The sequence below is a fragment of the Larimichthys crocea genome, chromosome VI (assembly GCF_000972845.2).
Source record: "Larimichthys crocea isolate SSNF chromosome VI, L_crocea_2.0, whole genome shotgun sequence".
Classification (NCBI taxonomy): Eukaryota; Metazoa; Chordata; class Actinopteri; family Sciaenidae; genus Larimichthys; species Larimichthys crocea.
In genome coordinates, this window is record NC_040016.1 from 5,146,846 (window position 1) to 5,163,384 (window position 16,539).

A 16,539-nucleotide genomic window follows, 5' to 3' on the forward strand; every position below is an offset into this window, starting at 1 on the left:
AGAACGTAATACTCTATGGGTATGGTAAGTCATTTGCATAAAGCTGCTTTTCAGCCAGCCTATAAATACATTTTTAAATCTCTCCCCTAATAATATCAGTGACTGCTGCTCGTATCACCTATGGGTATTGGTGTACGTGTAGTTCATTTGCAGAACGCGTCAAACTGTTTGATATGGCGTGAAGAGGAAAGCAACTACATTACCCAGAAGTCCTGTCGCTCTGCTACAAGCTGGCTCCCTCCGCTCTGGGAGTGTTTCGCATTTAAACAAACACGGTCCTGCCGAAGATGGCGGAGAGTTTGTAGAGGCGTAAAAGAAACTGCTCCACTCAATGAAAGCGTCGAAGCCGGTGAGTTTTCTGCAGTTGGTTTATGTTTCGTTCATGGCCAAGTTTTGAACTAATGCTGGCTTGTGTTTGAACGCACAAATTTGTCACAGAGGCAGTTAGTGTTGCTCCGCTCCCGAGCAGGCTGTGGTTTTTAAGCTACCGTGATACAATGAACCACCTTACCACTGTCTATTTGTTATGGAATGTTTGTTCTGATATTATCGGCTCCCAAACTATAAGTAAGATGATAATTTGCGTTAAGCCCGGCTTAATAACATGCGTTTTTTTGTTTGGTTGTGATGTTTGTTGGTGTTTCCATTCTCCGCTAGCTACAAAGTTTACGAGATACAGCCTCCCTGATTCGCTGGGGTGCAATAGCCTAGCTGTTAAATACTCAAACACAGCTCATGAGTGAAGTGGTTTGTGTTTCAAAACGTTAATGTTGCCTTTTGCAGCACCACCGGGCTGTGTTCATTGTCCACAACACGCATGGATAGCTTTGTATTTTCTCTCTTTCTTTCCGCTTCGGTCAAAACGGGGCTGCAGAAATGCTCCTTGTTCACAGCTAACGTTACTCACACCGCAGTAGTTGCCTTGGGTGACAAAATAAAAATACAATCATGTGTTGCCAGTTTGTTCGTGTTGTCTACCCTTGTCCGTGGATGTAAACACGTTCAAACACAGTGTAGTGTGCCCATATTTTGGTTGCGGGAATAGTTTTCTTGCCTTTGTTTGACACTTAACATGAAACAGCATCAACGTGTCGCCGCAAACTCAGTCATATGTATTAATATTAAGATTGATTGATTGATCTTGGTGGTTATTAAATGTGTGACGTTAACCATCTTGTGTTTACTGTTCCCGCTGCTCACAAACAAACTTGAACTGACTAGCTCAGCGTGGCTGCTCTGGGGAATCTACAGCATCTGCTATTTATTTGCGTGGCTGTAGTGAGATTACGTACTTGTGATTATAATAGCTGGCATAATGGGCCATTACATTATGATAAATGTTGCTTTTCACCACTGATAAATCATATTTAGGTGTGTGTGTGTGTATGAGAGAGAGAGAGAGAGAGAGAGAGCAAGACAGACGGACTGGCAGAGGGAGATGGATGTGTTTCAGTGCAGGGGAGGATGAATACTCTCAGGGTTCAGGTAGAGTCCAGGTTTGCTTTCTCAAGGTGTATGCTGAGCACCCAGTTTTTGAGGTGGTAAGAGGACATTCTTGGAGAGCGTGCTCATGTGAAAGCAGACAATGAAGAGGTAAGTTAGTCATCTCACTGAAATGGTTGAGGTCTAGGTGTGCTGTCGCTCTCTTCGCCTGGGGCCATCCCTGCCAATACTTGCAGGTATTTACAGCTCAACGGCTTGTTTCCATGTGAGAGTTTCTGCAATCATCCAGGAATTTTTGTCATACTGCTACACGGTCTAGCCACTAGGTTGTCGCAGGAATTTTCCCCGCATATGATTTCACGCAGGCCACTCATTAAACAGGCTGCGATATCTCAATAACGGGAGCACTTTGAACGGCGTGTAGCTGGGAATGGACAAGTGAGAAAGGTGCTGCTGGCAGTCTTCAGCCGTCAGATGAGCTAACTTGTCTTTATTTTGAGTCTGATGGAATGCCATTACTCAAGCCCACTTATGTGGTATTTTTGTAAGTGGCAGAATGACCACTGTGGGAACCTGTCCAATGAACTGCTTCTGCTCATATTCTTGGCAAATGGAGCCCCCTGTCCCCCATTCTCTGTCCCTTTATCTACCACTTTCTTTCTCCCTCACACAGGGTGTCAGGCTGCGTTAACAATGAATCAATCTTTTGGGGGGATTCTTTGACTGCAGATGGGGTGAAGAAGTGACTGGGGATGCATGGCTTTCGCTCTTTGTCTGCCGGCCCCTGTGCTCTCAATAATTCATTAACTTATCACTTTTTCTCATGGGACTGGGAGAAGTCTCTCTGTGGTGGTAGATTCTGTGGTTGCATCAGCTCGCCTGATTGATAATCAAATGATAATCAGATTTAGCTGCATCGCTGATATTTAGTTACTACTCACATTTGATGTTGGATTGGCATCCTGCTAAATACCATTTGAAATAAAAATGGAAATTATGTTTTCTGACTGATAGTTACTGCACAGGTCTGGTAAACTATTAAATCTGTGGAACAGGCATGGCAGATAATAAATACATCTGTGTAAAAATATATTAGCCATGACTGTTTGACTTTATTCACCGACATCTGTAGTCAGTAATGTTAGGCAGTGTTTGAACTTTGTCAATTGTCAATAGATGGCATTCTTTTAGTCTTTCGTCAGCCTGCGTGCCTTAAGAGAGACAGAGATAATACGTTTCATTTCAAGTAACTGCCAATCGGTCATGTGTTATGTGTTCAGTTTAAGATTAATAGCTGTGTGGGTGAGCAGTGGCTCTGTGAGGACTCTTGATGACACGAAGAGCTGAAAGGAAAGCCTGATTGTTTCCCCTAATTGAAATATGACTCCTCGGTCTTTGTACCTTTTTTTTGTTAGGCAGCAGTACGTGTAGTGTAGGGTTAGTCAAGGCGAACACCAGAGTTGCTGCCTCTGACTGATAACTTTTAGTAATTCAGGGCAAGAGAACATCTTAAAAATGCCCATGCTTCATGTCTGTGTGCGTGGTTTTTCCTTCTTCGATGTTAATATATTTTCATTGGCCTGTTTCCAAGTATTCAACGGTTGTACAGGACCCTCTGAAGCTTTACTCTATACCATTTACACTTGACTCTGACTTGCCTTTGGAGGCTGTTTTTACAACCAATGTTAAAGAACACAAAAGTTTCCTGTGGTCAACTCAAGCCGTGTAAAACATCCTGTTTAGTCCCCACATCTCAAGGTCACTCATGCAGTGACAGGGATCCGTTTTTTGTTGCTAAAGTGCACATACCACACGCTGGTGTGCTGGTGTGGTAGTACTCAACAGGTAGGTTTGCTTTTTCTTCCTACCCATGTCGAGCTAAATATAGAAAACTCTGCTCAACAAGACAGTCATGTTTCCACTGCTAAAATATTTACAGCTACTTCGCCTCAAACAAGTGAGAATATGAGATGAGAGACACTGAAACCAGATTTTTATTCACGATTCAGAGGAGGCAAGACAGTCAAGTCCCGAGTCAAGCGATGCAGTTTGCACTCTTACTCCATTTGAAGTCACATCTCATTCATCCCCTCAGTCCCCTCTTCCTCAACTCTGAGGTAATACTCAAGTGTTAGGCTAGCTGCGCCATATGTGAGCCATGCACACTTCTACGAGCCAAACGGGCAGCCTGAAGCAATCATTGCACCCAATTCCAGTTTATAACCAGCAAGGATTTGGAACAGTTCACTCTCTGTAGTCCTCGTTGATTGGTCGAAAGCAAGAGTTTATTAGGGAAGGGGGTGCCAAGAGCCTTGCCCCCCCTCCTCCCTCCTGCCTCCCCTCCTTGCCCTTCCTCTTTAACTTCAACTCCCCCTTTAACTTTCGCTCCCCCAGCTGAAGAATGCTCGTAAAATGGGTTCACCTGAACAAGCCAGTGGGAGGGTAGCTCCCTGGCCTAGTTTTGTTACCATTGTAAAATGTTAGCAAGACCTTGTTTGTGTTTTGTTTAGGGCCCCCTTTTATAAAAAAAAAAATGCTTTGGGGGAGAGACAGCAAGGGTGAAAAAAAGTTTGGTTTGTAAGATAACTGCTACCAGATGCTCTCCCTGTCTGTTATTCAGCGTAAAGAAGAAGGAGAAAGAGAGCCTGGTAAAGAAGGGAAGAGAAAAGACACACTGTAATTTCTGGATGAACTTCTCAACTGCTACATGGACGCTCTCCATCATCTCTCCCTCTTCTCCAATTCTCTTGTCACATGTATACTCTGCTTACATTAATTACACAGGAATTGTTTATAAAAAAAAAAAATTGTTTGCAACCAAAACAACAAGGGGTTTGGCCCAACAAACTTTACCTTTTTTATGCCCTCAACAGACCCATCCCCTGTAATTCACCAGTGTCAAATGGTTGGTTGTGTTTATTTCCTTTTTGTTTCTCTCTGTACATCTCCAAGATTGTTTCATCTTTGATGTTTGGACTTCTGTGGCAGTGGGGTGGGGTTCCTGGGTCTGTCTGGATTGAGAGGCAGCTGTGGCTGGCATGGCGCTGCAATTGCAAGTTGCAAGCGGATATGTGCACGTACGTGACCATGCAAGCAAGCAGCAGGAACTGTAAGGGCACTCGAGTGTCTCCTATCTTATAGCTCACCTGCAAGTTTTAAAAGCCCCCTTTAGTTAAAAGACATTAAGTTTCAGTGAGCGTGCAGACATTTGCTCACAGCTCTGTGCTAGACAGCGTTTTGATTTTCCACAAGTGCGATCTACTTTATTGCAGCCTCGAGTTCAAAGAGGAGTCAAGTTATGAATGACAGACTTCCACGCCATCGTTAAAGGCTCCAGACTTACTACAGCATGTCAACACCGGCAAGGCATGCGTCAGATAATTTATTGTTATCCCCTTTTTTCAAAAACACTTTCCTCTTAATTGGACAGTCCCCCCCCCCCTTTGCTGGATAAAGTGGAAAATGTTCCTTTCACCATTACTGCACTCTTCACTCGGTCGGTGACGCCAGCCTGCTGTATATGTGGCTTGTCGTTAAGGCAACACTCCAATCAAAAGGTTGCTGCTCTGGCGCTTGCTGTTGTCCTCAGAATAGCCGAGGCAACACTTGCCTCCTGACATTGCCACATCACATCAGGCTTTGCACCGATGCAGCAGTTCATATCCCAAACAACATCTGATCCAGTGTTTTGTACGGAAATTGCTCTACTTTTGCAAAGTGATCCCTGTGTTTCCATTTGGCTTGTTGCTTGTGGTGCTCGTATATATTCTCATCTGATTGCCATACTGGAACAAGTGATTCTATATGACCAAAAAAAGGGTGAAGTAAAGGTCCCCATTCAAATAGCACTAACCTAATAGTCTATACTACCCTGATCCTGCCTGCATCATGTGGCCAACATTAAACACCATTTAGAGCAATTTATGAGTTTGGTTTTAAGTAGAGATGACAGAGTTTTGACAGATCAGTGTGTATCGGCCCAGTGTGGATGAAGTCAACCCACATGGTTTTGTGAGCGTCAACAGAGCAAATATAGTAATAATATAATAAGGTTTACTGTTTTAAAATAAAACCAGACTAGAAGATTCCTCAATTGTTGCTCAGTAGGCATAAAATGTGCCGAGCATTTGTCTTTAAGTTTTGCAATCTTTTTTAGTTTCCTCATCATCATTTATTGAATCTCTTAAATATTTGTTCTGCACTCAGTACCTTATTTACATAAAACTTAACCGAAGGAAAAACTGGTCCCAGTGCCAGGACAAATGTTGATGCTGGTTGTGCAGTACAGCCTACAAACTATTTGCTTCCATGCAAATTTCTTACTAAAGTCAGTGCACAATCAACGGTAAGAAGTTTGGCGTCATAATGTGTCTCACACGCAATGGCACAGTGATCGGAATCCAAGCAGGCTATTTGAAGAATTTCACCTTGCAGGTCTTGTGTTGTGACATCCTGTAAGATATTGGATACTGTGTTTTCCTCGTCCTACAGACATGAATGTTTAAATATTTTGATCTAATGGATTCCGTTTAGTGAAATCATGTGGTGTAATTTTACTGCAGATACTCTTGGGAAATGCATTTAAAGTTCCACAGCAGTGCTACAAACAAATGTGCTTACATGTTACTATTAAGCTTTTATACTTGGCATTAGTTATTTGTAACATGAACTAGCTCTGAGGTCTTCTGTCTGAGAGATAAGTAGGCTGCAGACAAAGTTTTTTTTTTTTGTTTGTTTTTTTTTTGAAGGCTGCACAATCAAGCATTCAAGATTTTGACCTCCACATTTAGATGTTTTTACCCCAGATTGTAAGAATCACTGTGATGTTCAGAATCTTATTGCTGCACATTGTTCAGACCTATTTCTCACTCATCAGTATGTGAGTAACATACTGTGAGCTCCCATAAAATTGCACAACTAAGGCCCGATTATCAAAGACACTCAAGGCTTTAAGAAAAGAAGACATTAACAGTGAAGTTAATCAATAATAATTGTCTTCACTTCTGCGAGTTTCTTTGCTGCTTCGAGACAATGAAACTTAACGGCTGTGACTACACAGCCTCCAACTGCAAACAAAACTGTTGTTCCATGGACCACTGCTGTAACAGAACTTTTTGATTTGACGAAAGTTGAGTCCAGTCCAAGGCACCTTACAGCACGAAGACCTCACAGGATTAACAGACTGCAGTATATTTTCTTTTGTTCAAACTTTTGGTTTGACAGTTTGAAAGCCATCAAGTGTGCTTTCACTTGGAGCAGTATGTGGGTCTGCAGGAACATTAACCCTGAACTTTCTTTTCTCTTTTCTGCGAGTTAAAACCAAGAAGGCAGTTTTGAAGCAGAGACCAGATCGTGTCAGCTCCTCTGGCGTGTGTTGTCCTTTGCCCACTACCTTCCAGTGTGAGGGACTTGATTAGCAGTGCAGGCTTAATCACTCAGCAGATGGGGAACAGAGTGCAGTGTCACCAAGACAAAAACAAACCCACAGTCGGATTATGGCTCAGCGTGTGTGTACATGTGTCCAGACCGACTGAACAGAATTCTGACTGTTGTGATACGAGCCCAGCGGAGCTCCTTGTCCTCCCCCCTCTCCTCCTCCTCCTCATTCACCTCCTCTGTCTGTCTTTTAGCACTTGGTCCTTGTGACCCCTGTATCCAGCCTGTCCTCATAAGTCATTTAAACACACTTTTAATAGTGTTAACCTGGAACTGAGTGGGAAAAATGTGTGATAGGCTCAGTAAAGCATCGTAGATCAAGAAAAGTAAAAAAAAAAAGGGAGTAGTAGTAGAGCGAATCAAGGGCACAAGGATTTGGTTTATGTTCTGTCTTTTTATAAGCTATAACGCTGTGGGTTGTATTGCACTGGGATTGAAACAAAAGAAACTAAAATGGTCTCTACTTGTGTGTCGCACTGTACAAAGATCTTTGTGATTCTCATATTTTTAGGATATGTTGTGTCGGTTTGTTGTTGTTTTTTTTTTTTGCCATGGTTTAGCTGTTCATCACTCGGAGATAAAAAGAAAGCAGGTATTGATAGTTTTCTAATAAAGCATGGCTGTGAGGATTAAACACCTCTGCTCTGCTCTGCTCTCCGTTTCCCCTCGTACCTCATTTCTGGAATCTTTTTCACCTAGGCTCTGTCAACACATGAAACTGGCCAGTTGAAAGAAAGGAAAAGGAGTAGTAAGGGGAAAAATGGGAGATGGGAGGGGGTGTGGGGGGGTGCAGTTGTGAAACTGGCGTCAGACCATCTTTTGAGTGGAATTCTTTGCAGGGGTCAGAGTTCAGGCGCGGCAGTGTGGCGCTGTGATTGGCTGAGGAAAGGTGAAATGAAAACCACAGTAAACTTTTGACCCCGGCGCAGGAGCTCTGCAGGAACGCCCAGCCCCAGCTCTGGCGTGGTGGAACAGAGCCCGCTCTCTTCCTGTGTTTACTCCACCAATCCAACAGGGACGGTGGGGAGAGGAGGGGGGAGGAGGGAGAGAAGGAGAGAAGGAGAGAGGGAGGGGGGAGGGAGCACGCACAGAGAGGGAGGAGAGAAAGGCGCAAGAGCAAGAGGGAGGGAAGGAAGAGAGAGAGAGAAACGTCAGAGCTAGGCTGCGGTCTGAAAATGAATATGTTTTTTTTTTTGAGTGGCACAGTTGAAACGTGTACACAAACACTGCTTCTGAAAAGGAAAGTTAAAAGCACAATCATTTCATATCAACATACAGTCATCTTTAAAAATATTGCAAAAGTTATTAGAATGGTTGACATGCTGTATCTTCATTGAATTTAATCTGGGGCTACATGAGATTTGCATTGTTAGTAAAGATGTGTGTGTTATCAGACTGGGCAGCACGGCAGCTGATCGGGCCCTGGCGCTCTGGCTCTCCAGATAAAAGGCTGTTCAGCCATTGATTAATGAACTCATTTCCATAATATTAGTCTCGTGTGATCGCAGCCACCTGCATTTTGTTTGGCCGCTGTGGTTTCCTCCGGACGACGCCGTGTCGTCACTCTCATCACGTCGCCATAAAAAGCTGCATGTCAAGCTTATAGAAAACCAAGAGGGTTGTTAGCAATGCAGCATGACAGTGGTGCTATGCGATGGGTTAGCGGGCTGGTTGAGTCTGCTCCCGCGTGGGTTCTTGTCCTGTTCCTTTCTGTTCATTGTCTGTAATAATGATGGATAGTTGTAAGAGATGCATGTGTGACACACACACACACACAGTGGAATCTGCCATCTCTTTGTTTTCACCTTCATTTATTTTCTTGGGTTTTTCTACACGTTGCAGTTTGTGTGAGGAAAACGGGGAGATGCGCACACAGTCTGTGTGAGCTGTGTGTGTTGTGTGCTCTTGGTAAGGGTGGGGGATGTTTTCTGTAAGGCAATCCTCCTGCTTTATACTACCACATCTCCCTCACCATATTTATTTATATGCGTCATGTGTTTTTTTTTATACTGTTATTTATTTATATATATATTATTATATATTATATATAATCTATATATATATATATATATATATATATATATATATATATATATATATATTTACTGTTTATTTATGACAAAATGTATGATTTACGTCAGTGTAAATGAGTTGCAGATGAGCAAAGCAGTGTTTTAATTCATTGATAATTCACCCCACATGTACTTGTGCGAAGTTTGTCTGACTTGGCTGATTAATAGATTTGGAAAGTGTTTGTTTAAATGCATAGAACATAGCTGACCCTTTGACACATTTTATCAAATTTTAGGTCTTGATTCGTCAGTCAAATTGAACCCTGGAGCTGGATTCCTGAGAAGACTGAGGCTTTTTATGGATGCTTTTATGAAATGCTTCACAAACTCTAAGCTTCTGTGAGGGAGTGTTTCTGTCTGCTTTCCATGACCCCACCTCCCCATCCTCTTCTCACATTTGCGTCACTGCCGTGGTTTTGAAAGGTGTACTTTATTCCACCGTGAACTGCTCCTTGTGACTTCAGTATTAACTCTAAATTAGTTGCACTTGTTGACGCTTTTCATTTATAAAAGTGAATGAATTGGTAAAACAGAACTGAAGCAAACTTGGCTTCGTATTTGTCTTATTTTAGCCAGTGTCAACTTAGACATGATTTGAATGGACCTTCAGATTCAAAGTGCAGAAACATCTCGCTCGGCCACCAGACAGACTACAGACAAACGAAGGGACATAAGCTGTGTTTTCAGTCTGGTTTTTAAGCCTTGCTGGAATTTCACAGCTGCCTCGGCACGTAAATGGAGGCTTTCTCTGAACAATTTACAGCTTCATTTTTTTTTTCTCAAAATCCACACTTGTACACACATGCTTGACATATGTCCCTCCTCATCTACATCCCCTTCCCTGAATCTCATTGTGTGGCAGCACTCTCTCATCTTGCCATCAAACCTTCTCGCTCCAGTTTAGTCCTACCAGCTCATTGTTCATTAAAATCATGTGTAGAGTTGGCAGGAAAATGCCTAATAAGCAATATTTACCAACAACAAGGGTGCATTCAAGACAACGAAAGATGTTTGCTTCTGGAAATTATCGTCCCACAAAATTAAGGGGAAATCCCCAAAATGTCAAGATGATGGATGACTGCGAAACACATTTGGTTCAAAATTATATGAAGCAAGAGCAGTAATGTCATCCAAGGTTCCCTTGTTTTTCCTGCTAAAGTTATTGGTTCCAGCATGGAGTTCACACTTGTATCAGTAAGTTTTCTATACAGTGTAGGTTACAGTTAACGCCACAGCTTCTCTTGTCTGTCTGTTTGTCTGTTATTTCATAACTGCTGGTAAAGAAAAGGGAATTGCCCTCGATGTCTGGGACAGTCTGGAAGCTGCGCAGGAAAGGCTAACATTACCGTTGCGCCGTTCAACATTGGCTCTGGTACGACTTTGTAATCCAGGCGTGCAGCATCTTTGTAGAGATGTTAAAAAATAAACCCAACACTGGATGTCCTATGCGATTCTTCTCCATGTTTTACACGTTGAAAACCGTTATCAATCTACATCATCTTCTATCAATCTAATGATGGTTTGGGTTGAGTCTGTTTGCGGAATGCTGGTGGGGAAAAAAAGTAATGCATTGCAACAGAATAACATGAGAATGACCCCGACAAAAAAAACGCAGTAATGAGCTCAACCCCAAGATCACATGATGATGGTATTGCGGTCATATGGTTATCGTCACAGTCGCATGGCTAGTTGCACAAGAGTCATTCGAATGAGCGTCATTAAAAGGCTCCACAAGCTGCTCCTCGTTAACAACCCATGGACAGTATGTTACTTAGTGTAAAATTACAACAAGTGGGTTGTAATAGACAACGCATTCCTCAGTCTATTGTACATGAAACCAGTTCTAAAGGTCACATCCTATAGCACGGACAGAGAGCTAGCTGGAGCTCACGTTACAGCAGTCGGTTTAGTTCGCATGCTCTCCAACTGTCCTTTTTTTTTCTCTATAAAGGTGTAAAATGACTCTTATCTTATCATTGTTGTGTCAATTAGTTATTTTTATTAATGACCTAAGTCCAAGACGACCCAGCTCCCAAGTCTAAAGGGTCGCCTCTTGGATTCAGCACACTTTGACGTCAGAATTACCCAGGATTTGTTCTTGAATAAAGACATTGAGACTGGTGTCAGTGTGAGTTGCACTTAACCCAGTATATAGCTGGTTGTATGCTCAGCAGGAGGTGGAGAAGTTTTTTTGAAGAAAAACAGGAAGTCATTCTGTCCTTTTGTTTCCTTTTTGCTCTTGATGTTCCAAACTCAAGTAGACACCTTTTGTTGGTTTATTACCGTGTGTGTGTGTGTGTGTGTGGCTCAAGTCTGCCATGGTTTTGAAAAGAAAACTTACAGTAGGTTTTCACTATTTTACAGTGTCTCAAAACCTGAGGTGTTTCTCGCTCACACTGTTTCAGTTCAGTTCCACATGTGCTCTGGGTGTGTTTCTGGGGGGCTATAATTGTGTGTATGTGTGCCCCACTTTGTCTGATCTTTGTTTTGGGTAGGCCAGTGTTTATTGTTGGGCCTGCCACTCATTGTCTCGGAGAGCTCAGATTGCAGGCTTTATTTCAGGCTGAGCAGGAATGTCCTCCTCACTATTCTGGTCCTGACTGACTGACACTGCTGCCTTTTTGGCATTTTGCCAAACTCCTGTGTATCGAAATGGCGTAATTTTGTTTTCGGTTTTTATAATACTAACTGAAATGCTTTTGATAACTGCAGAGTACAGAAAAATGCTCTGTCATTCAGGAGCAAAATAACTTATGTAATCTGTAAGATTTTTTTGTTTAAAGAGGGTGATGGGCTTTTGCTAAGTAATCATACAGGAAAAACAACACAAGTTATCTTATCCCTCTCAAACACATTGCATTTAATGAAGAATGTTATCATTACAAGCAGAGGGTTGTTGCGAAAAGAGTTCAGAGTCATCGTAGCTGTCCACTAAGCAAAACAGTCCCTAAAATCTGCTCTACGCACCTTTGTAGCTCGACAAGTCAGCTAATTTAGCTAGCTGAGATTAGTTGCCTTGCATATTTTTATCTCCCCAGCTCCCCGATCACTCACTGAGGCTGCAGAATCGCTGAAATGATTCAGACCCATGTGTAAGATAATGCACTAAAAGAACACAAGAATCACGGGACAGATGTCTTCAGAGGTGCTCCCTACGCTCCCTTCATTCCTTCACCATGAGTGAAGTTTCTTGATGCGAGAGCTTCGAGGCATGCAATACTTTGTTTGATAATCATGTCTCTGGTGACATTTAAATGCTTGTGCTGTAACGCATAATTGGTACAGGAGGGGCTACACTGTTGGATAGTAGTTTTGATTGAAGATATGAGGAAGCAAAAAAAAAAAAAAAAAAACCTCACAGTCGATGAAGTTTGTAGTACACGGCCTTGTTTCTCCCCCTACACTGCCCACTGTGAACTCACTCTCACCAGCTGAACAAGCAAAGTCACTGTCAGAGCTCAATCTGTGCCCGTTTACAGAAAGCACCGTCATCCTTTTGATAGCAGTCATTTCAAAATTAGACGTGTTGTTTTTGCCCATTTCAACATCTCACCGTTGAACCAACAATTCAGTATAGTACAGCTATATTTATGGTGCGTTACTGGGCAATTACATGAAACACAACATTTTGTGTCACTTGAATCATGTGAGTTAAATCAGATGAAAAGGTTATTCATGTTTCATTGCAGCAGTTTAATTTATAGGACATATATGGACGATCTATTACAATGCAGACTTAAACTGCTGTAAATGTATTATGTATCCATTTATGTCCACGTATACAAGAAATGTCTGGAAATGCTTCAAGAAAGCCTCATTTGCTCATCACCACTACATCGCTGCCTATATAATAAACAGTTTACTCTTTAGCGAGCAGTAAAGTAAGAATTCAGGCAACATTTCACATCATAACTGACGGGTGTACATTTGCACAACTTTACACAACACAATGTGTGCTCTGAACTTCGCTACACTCAATCCCAAGGGCAAGACAGTAAATATAGTGTTGTAGGCCTATGAAGTGGATGGAGGGGGGGTGATTATGGATACAGCCTGAATGATACGCGCTAGCTTTGCAGGTATGACTCTGGGTGCTCTGTCAGTCCTGACGACGACAACAACAACAACTCATGACTTTAGTTCTTACCCAACAATTACTCTACTCGACAGCAGTCAGCTATAGACATATGAGCTGTTACTGCATTGAACTTTTTTTTTTAAAAGTTGTGTATTCATTTTATTTTGACACAGTATATGACAGACTTCCTGTTCCAAATCAAATGGCCAAAAAGTTTAGTGTAGAAACCGTTTCAAAGTCAAGTACCCAGTGTTGCCACCAGTATCTACCTGATACCCAGCACGATTTATGTCGGCACACTGTGTCTCCTCTCTCCTCCCCTCCCCCTCCTTGCTCCCCCTCCTCCTCCCCCTCTTGTATTCTACTCAGTCTGCCTTGACTCCTCCTCCTGCTGCGGCCATATACATACGAGTGCTATTATCTCCTGGGTTTAATTACATCTCACATCCAGGAGTGTATGTTTCTACCAGTGTCTGTAAATGAGGACAGAGATTTAAAAAAGTTGCACAGTTATATTTGACATGAATGAAACTTGAGATACTGAGACGTCAGGAAAAATGCCCAAAACATTCACGTATTGCTTTCTAGCTCTAGTTTCTGTGAATAGTTGATTTGTTGTTTTGGTGTTCGCAAGAATGGACTCGGAATGAATAAACTGTGTTTGGACAGTTGACAGAAAGGGAACGCTTTCCACTCTTTCTCTCTGTTAAATTATTCAGCCGCAGCATTAGCTCAGTAGCAGCCCAACGTTTAGGACTGATGTGATCAGTGGTCTGTGGTGGAGGATCACACACACACACACACACACACACACACACACACACACACACACACACACACACACACACACACACACACACAAAAAAAAGCTGTGGCAGAGTGGGTTACATGCTCGTAACTACTTCCTTGTGAGTGTGACCTATGACAAATGAGATTAAACCAAAATGGAGACATCGTCATTCTCCTCAGGACTTGAAACATTTTTTTTATTTATTTTATTTAGCATGAGCATTTAGCATAGCATAGACCTGGGAAGGAACGTCTGACAGGCTTATCTGTTGCAGTAGAATGATGTTGCTAAAAAGAAAAAAAACAAAGAAAGCTGTTTAGGGAGCAGTTTGCACCCAAACACTGAAGACCAGGCTCTGTTATGACCCCGTGACAGGACTCCTTGATATGAATATGTTGCTATAAAAATGAAGCGAAACAACAAGTGTAACATTGTAACTGTTTTTAAAGGGGAAAGGCGTACACAGATACAGATGACCCTCTCAAGAGAGATTGATTTCTGTTGCTTTGATGAAAGCGTATCCAATCGCTCTGAGAAAACACAAAACCCCAAAGGGTCTTCTTTACTGTGATTATGAATAGCATCGCAAAGCACTGAAGGTTATGAAAGTTTTGACAGAGAATATTATCTAAGGAGACAAAGGCGACATGCTCAGCAGCTTCTTCGTTTCTATAAACGAAGGCACTGAATGAAGCACTACTTGCTTAGTTGTATGCTCAGTGATGAAGGATCTCTTAATCAAACATTGAATGTATTGTTAGTTACTATATATGAGTCATTTTTGCAGAAATTTTCTGACCTTTTGTGAGATTCGGCTCATTTTCACACTGTGTTGTTCCCTCAATGTAGAGTAAACGAAACTCTGGAAAGGCTCTGATAGCCAGCAGCTAACATACAAGGTGTGAGTAGGAATCAGGACGACAGGGAACCAGCCTGATAAACAGAATATGTAAATAGGGTGGATGAGTGGCCACATTTCCAGGAAAGGGAAGTGATGACGCAGTGGAACAGGCTGAGGGGAGAACGCAAACAGGATGCTATCTGCTGTGGCTTCCTGTGCAATTTTAGAAATCAGACTTTCCCATGATTTTCTGTGAAAGCAGACCATATAAAGAGCCTATACTATTTTCACAGGAAGCAGAGCATTGTCAAGTCATGTTAGGATCCAGAAATTCAGAGGACACCACAGCTCATGGCCCCTTTTTTTTTTTTTCTTCTTCTCTTTCTGTTTTCAGGAGATGTTAAGACATTGAAGCGACACTAGACCCTGGATGGAGCTTGACTGGGGCTTGTACTGGTCAAGGTGAGCGTGTGGTAAATGTAGAGAAACACACCCCAGGTGGACAATTCATTAAAGATTCAGTCGGTTTCATTTTTAACTATGACATGTTGTATTTCTCACACTGGCAGCTGCTGTTTGTGTACCTTTTATTGTTTTCTGCAACATATCTCATCTTGTCCCTGAGTTTCACATTGTCAAATGAAGTTGATTCAGGTCAATGGCATACCGCCAGGGCTGTTGAGACTCATCTGTGGTTTTGGGTGGGCTGCTGCTCGCAAATTCTCACTCTGCCCTAGAGGTGTTGCCTACTAGTTTTCAGATTTCAGTCAGTTTTATACAGACAAAGTGTCAGCGTGAGTGAACTAATGAAACCTGTTATTGTGAACGTTGAAAGCACTGTGCAGTAAAAATTCCATGAGAACGTGGTTGTTTTGATTCAGGCTTATGTAACAGAGACACTCAGAAGCTTTGTTTAAGAGAATTGCATTTTCCGTGTTGAAACCTGTTTACATATACTCAGGTTTTCTCCACTGCTTCCCCGTGACTAGAGTAGAAAGCATAGTACACCACTATGCGTTCCCAGTTTTTAGAAAGACCCCCAGCAGCCCCCAGCCCTGCTGTTTGTCCGTTTCAGGATGTGTGGCTGACTGAGGGCTGATGTCATCTTTCTCCACTGCTGCAGAGGTGAGCCTTAGGACAGAAACCAGGAAGGAAGGAAGAAGGAGAAAAGCGAGGGCAGTGAGAGTCACAGCCGGAGCAGGACAGGCAGATTTAGAGAGGGGTGGTGAAAGGTAGACAGACAAGAAGCATGCGATGCGGATTTATGGAGCAGGGTGCGTGTCTGAGACTTGGTGCTCGTCTAGTATTAGTAGTAGTAGTAGTAGTAGTGGTGGTGCTGGTGGGTGACTGGGCTTGCATGTCCTAGCCTGCCATAGCAGAGCAGGAGTTGCATAATGGCTCCCATCCGTTCTACACTTTTCCACTCTGGAATGAGCTCACTCTGTAAGAGTGTGTGTGCGCACATACACACACACACACACACACACGCAGACACAAAGTCCAAGATAGGGTTGTAGTAGAACAATCTGGTTGTACAGCCGCACGCTACAGCTTTGTGTATGTGTCTCTGGGTGGGAATAGGAAAGAGCTGTGACCTTAGAGGCTGGGTACAGAGGTTTCCTCTAACGTGAACTCTGAGGGGTTAGGTGCAGGGCAATGCCAGAGCAAGAAAACAAGGGCAGGGTCCCCAGCCCAGTACTGCTACACCCAAGGAGGGAGAGAGGGAAGGGAGGGGTTGTCTTCGGATGGTATGGGGGGGCGGCAGCAGTTAAAACCTACTGGAAGAAAGAGCGGATGTAGCCTAGTATGGAGAATGCAGAGTCAAGAGAATTCGGAAGAGGGATGATTCTTAATAGTCCCGAAATCACTGTGGAGCCTT

The 16,539-nt window shown here is 42.7% G+C and overlaps 1 protein-coding gene across 3 annotated transcripts in view; it reads left to right on the forward strand.

Annotated features, from left to right (window-relative positions):
* Window positions 1–220: 220 nt before the first annotated feature.
* LOC104939176 (nuclear receptor coactivator 3) overlaps window positions 221–16,539 on the forward strand; it is a 28,798-nt gene continuing 12,479 nt past the window's right edge. For 2 of the 3 annotated variants that reach the window (XM_010755675.3, XM_010755689.3), the window contains exons 1-2: window positions 225–349; window positions 15,055–15,122. The gene's annotated coding sequence lies outside the window, so the exon portion shown is untranslated. Of the gene's footprint in view, window positions 350–15,054; window positions 15,123–16,539 lie in introns of all 3 variants that reach the window. The other variant, XM_010755682.3, reaches the window with a different exon arrangement.